Consider the following 5,649-nt stretch of genomic DNA (forward strand, 5'->3'; position numbering starts at 1 on the left):
TTTGATAAGTTCAAAATAAAAAAAAAATAAGTGTGGAAATTGAGGAATAAATTTATAGCCACACTGAAGTAGCTTAATAGAATACTATAAACTGAGACAGTATCTTGCAGCCAGAAGAACTCTTGCGCATGTAATCTTGAGTTTGAACTTTTGGTCATCGTCCTACGTGAGCTTCAAAAGTCTGGTGTTTCCTTCTTCAGGATTCAGAGTCAAGAGGTTGGACTTTGTGTCTGTTTTCTAGGAGAGCAAATATCTCTCTGTCTGACCACTTTTTTCATTTTTAAAATTAAATTAATTTTATTTTGAACTTAAGTAATAAAACATTTATTTCCATAACATAGTAGAATATGAAAAAAGACAATTGTATGTGCAGCTGTAAATCTATTATTTAGAACTTATTATTCCTTTTAAATATAAAATAAAGTTATTATATAACTATTTTTTCCTCTTTTTCTCCCTCATGACTTTCATTTTTTATTAATTAATTGATATCTTTGCACATTTCTTTCTTTATTTGTTCATTGTCTTTCCATAGTCAGTGAAAGGAATCTAAGTGACATCAAGAAAAATTAGTCATTCATCAGTGATGAGACAAGACCCCTAGCTTTTGAATTCAACAAGTACTTAAACATTAGAAGTTGTTCCTTTTCTTGGCATTGTTAGTCATTCTATCAATAAGCACTTATTAAGTACCTACTTTGGTCCTGGAACTATTATAATCTCTGTGATACAAAGAAAAGATAAATACTGTTTCAGCTTTAAAGGAGCACACAGTTTAATGTGGGGTGACAATTTTTTTTTTAAATGCAAGATATATACTAGAAAAATTAAGATAATCATCAGAAGAAAGGCACTAGCTTTAAGGAAGATCATGAAAGATTTTCTATAGAAGATGATATTCTAGCTGGGGCTTGAAGGAAGGTGAGAGGCAGAGATGAGGTGAGAGAGTATTCTAGGTATGATGCGGCAACCAATGAAAATGTCTGGATTCTGGAAATGGAGAGCTTTGTTCAAGGAACAGCAAAGTGTGCCAGTTTTACCACACAGTAAGTGGTAGTGGGGGGGGGGGCGGGGCTGGGAAGGGGGAGGAAAAGTTGTTAGAAGATTGGAAATATAAAGGGAAGGGTAGGAAATGAAAGATTAGAATTTAGTATAATGACAGGGAAGAAATTATTGACAGAGAGAATGTCCCTTGGTTAATTGTTTACCTGTTTCCTGTGCGTTTTTAAGCTATATGTAATATGACTGCTTACAGGGCAATTGTGTGGCAGATTAAATAGTTGAGGGCCTGAAATCAGAAAGACTCAAAACTCCTGCTTTCAAATCTAGCCTCAGACACTTACTAGTTATGTGAACATAGCATGGTCACTTAACCCTGTTTGCCTCAGTTTCCTTGTCTATAAAATGAGCTTGAGAGGGAAATGACAAACCACTGCAGTATCTTTGCCAAGAAAACCCCAAATGGGTTCATGAAGAGTCAGACACAACTGAACATCAACTACAAAATTATCATTAGTTATTCTTAGACAAGGAATACTGTTTTAAGAGGCCATACTCAAATGCTCTGCCTTTGGTACAGCTGGATTATGCATTTATAAATCTCATTGGCATGCTAATAATGCTGGCGATGTAGATAGCACTCAGAATCAGATGAGTATACATTTTACCCCATCACATCCTACTTGAATTTGGAAGGAAGCAGGATCTTATTGGAACAGAGAATGTTTCAAGATGATTGAAGAGTTTAGATAAGGATCTATATTCTCTTGGGCTCCTTTCAATAATTTGAAAGTCATCCACCATTACTCATTTATATGTGTTAATTTTTGTTTGCTCCAAAGTGATTCATACCCTGCAAGTGAATGTTATTTTGAGATTAATGACATAAATACCCAATTTAATATCACATACAAATGAGTTGCTATGCTAAATAAATGTTAATAATTAAGTTGGCTTTTTGTAGAAAATGTAGAGAAAAGGGATGTGATGCAGCTGTCTCCTAATTCCACTGTGATAAAAAAAAATGATTTAAATGATTACAGAAAATGTCGTGAATATGGCATTTACATGCTTCCTTACAGTCCCTAGGGATTGTATAAGGATTGCTACAGCTAATGATTCAGGGATATAACAATTCCTCCTCTTCTTCCTCTTCTCTTTCCTTCTCTTTACTTTTCTTCCTTCCTTTCTCTTCCTTCTCCCCTCCCTTTTCTCCTTTCCTTTCTCTCCTTTTCCCTCCATAGTCTCTCCACATGTTCCCTCTCCTTTCTTCTCATTCTCTCTCACTTTCTCTTCTCTTCCTTCTCCATTTTCACTTCCCTTTCTACTTCTCTTTCTCTTTCACCTGTCATTCTTTTTCTTCTTCTTTCTCCTCCTCCTTTTCATCTTCTCCATCTTCCTTGTCCTCCTCAGAACATGGTGATATCGTGAAAAATTCATTAGACATATTATTTCATATTAATTTTCAAAGATTATAATAAAACTCAATAATCATCCTGCTTTTAGGCACAGACAATTGACCTGTCAGTCAAGTAGGGACCAATTGTTGCTGTGAATATTCACTGAAACTCAACCAGAACTATACTAATGTTAATATATTGAATCATATAATTGAAAATATAATGTAATTGAACTGGAAAAGATGTTAGACACCATTAGATCAAACTTTATATTTTACAGATCAGGAAATTGATACAAGAGAAGTTATATAACATACTCAGGGTCACACAAATAATTAAAGAATTAAACGAGATTTAAATTCAGGTCCTCTGACCCCAAATTTATTGTCTTTGTACAAACCTTGATTTTCCTATCCATATGAATTGAAGAAAGAAAATGTGCTTGGGGGATACATGCAGTACTCAGTCCTAGATATTTTGACCAATCAAGGAATGAAGAAGAGCCTTCTCTCTGTATCTGTACGTTTCTCTGTCTCTTTCTTATTTATGGAACTGGATAGAAAGCCTCCACATACCTTCAAGTAAAACATAAGTCACTCTCTAGCTCTCCGGAACACTGAAACTCGATTCAAAGCTTAGATAAAAACAGGCACCCCTTACCCTGAAGATAGCCCTTCATAAATTTTATTTTCTTTCTTTGGACTGGATGAGAATGTATAAAAGGATTTTATCTTACATAGGTTCTTTCCTACACTAGACTCTGGAAAGTCTTCACTCAAGTGCCCTGGGGCATGTGCACATGTCACACTCATACACCTCATGAAAGTGAAAGGGGAGGGAAGGACACTGTAATCACTTCCTTCCCCATCCTTTACCCTCCCATGGGAGTAGAAACTTTGCCTTGGTTTAGGTTGTGGCAATGTGGCCCTGGTAGAATGACCTAATGGTAGGAAGGCTGTTGTTAAAGATGTAGGAACCTCCAAAGAATGAGGCAAAGGGAGCTGGGGGTGGGCATGTAGAATGTAGGATAAAGGTGTAGAAGAAGGAGCGCCTCAGAACCACCTCAGCTGCCAACAGTGGTCCTCAAGCCTCCTCTTTGAGACTTGTAAATAAATATTTTAAAATGGATGGTGGTAGTAACAGACTCCCTCACAGCACAGCACAGCACAGCTTTGACAACTTCCTTAAATTTCTCAACTCAGAACCCCTGGTTCTTCTCTAGATAACATTTCAGGGCTTACTTGCACATACTTTCTCACTCTCTTATCTTCATTGGCTCAGGACTGGTATACCTGATTCCAGATTAAGGCCATTGTGTCAACACTGGACTCCTTGCTAAAGTATTTAGGTGCCCAATGGTGATGCAGTATATACAATCACTAGACCTGGAGTCAGGAAGACCCAACTTCACCTTGATAAGTCATTACTTCTTTAAACCTCACTTGCCTTATCTGTAAAATGGAGATAATAATCAACTAACCTCCCAAGGTTGTTGTGAGGATAAAGAAATAATAATTTGTAAAGCAGAACACCCCAAAGAAAAAGAAAAGTAAGAAAGCAAAATGGCTGTCTGATATTTTCCTGAGAAAAGAGGTGTTTTGAGCTACTGCCTAACATGTACACAATCCTAAACTCCCTTTCTGTTACTCCCTCCTCTTCCTCTCTCCTCTCCTTTCTGAAGCCCAGCACTACACTCTTTTACTCCAATCTCCCTTCTCCATCTCCAGACTCCCTCCCCAACTGAACCTACCTCCCATTCCTTTTTCCCAACCCAACTCACTAAGCCTATTCTATACCCCAAGCCATAAATTCAATCCTTCTACCCTGGATTTAAGCCAGTGGTTAAGAAAGAGCTGTACAAACAATGGAATTAATTAGTCCTGAAGTGGTAAGCTCCTGAAGTGTTGAAGCAAAATTATGGAGATCTTAGGTTAAAGGTGGTAGAAAAGCAATTTTTGCATTGGGTTGAGTGAGCTGCCCTTTAGTGTTTCATACTGGAGCTAGACCCTTTGAAGGTAGAGTCTTCATTTTGTCCTTGTATCCAGTAATAGCTAGGAAATAAATATTATTCTGACATACCCTAGACTCTGGGTAGGAAACAAATTGACACAAATTTGATCAGTTGACTTAATAAAATAGAAATCATCACAGTAAATTTTTATGTGATCAAACATTAAGGTTAGGGAAGTCATTATGACAATCAGGAACTTGTTCCAGTTAACTGATTGGTGCATTTTCTTTCAGGTCAGTACATCAAGGGTATATGATGTTTTCATTGTGGGAAGACCCTTGACCAACAAAGAGCAGAACAGTATATAATGTTTTTTTTGGTTTTTTTTTTTTTTTTGGAAAGCAATCAAGGTTAAGTGACTTAACCAGGGTCACACAGCTAGGAAGTGTCAAGTGTCTGAGACCAGATTTGATCTTGACTTTAGGGCCAGTACTTTATTTATTAAACCACCTAGCTCCCCCTTAATGTAAATCTTAAAGAAGTGTTTGAAGCTTAGTGAATTTAAGCGGCTTTTGCAAGGTTACAAGTGAGTCATTGAAGGTAGAATTTGAACTCAGGTGTTTCTGAATTCTGAGTTGAACACTTTATTAACTAAGCAATGCCTCTTTATTTCATAAACAGTTCAAAAATGGAAATAATGTACTTTTTCACTTGAGTTCCTCCTACGGAAAAACTAAACATGTTTGTTAAGCACTGAGAATCTTGAATAAAAATAATAACACTTTATACTTACTGTATATAAATCTGATCAAGACAGGGATCATAGATTATTCTTAACCCTCCCCCTAGGTCCTGATATTTGTACTATTCCTTTACCCCATTGATCAACCCCAACATCTTTCTAGTACCATGTGTAGATTTTGGTTTACATTGCAAAGATAGGAAGGAATACAGAAACTAAGAAAGAAAGCAGCACTCAGAACCTTATAAAATTTTTGTTTTGTTGTGTGCATTTATTTGGATCACATTTTTTTTCTAAAAGTAATTGGAATTATAGAAAAGAATAGTTTCTTTGAGAAATGTATATGAACTACATGTGACATACTTTCAAAAAGTACCCAACAACTTAGTGTTCCTGTTTTAATCTCCTCAATTACGAATTTAAAAAATTCCAAATGTTTTAATTCAGGTTTTTTTCATTAATCAGTTTTCTCCTGTCTTGATCATGCATATGATATTTTAAGAAATGAAGATTATATAGGATGTCTATTTATCTTGCCTAAAATAGTCACAAAAATT

Source organism: Notamacropus eugenii, chromosome 7, assembly GCF_028372415.1.
Source record: "Notamacropus eugenii isolate mMacEug1 chromosome 7, mMacEug1.pri_v2, whole genome shotgun sequence".
NCBI classification, from domain to species: Eukaryota; Metazoa; Chordata; class Mammalia; order Diprotodontia; family Macropodidae; genus Notamacropus; species Notamacropus eugenii.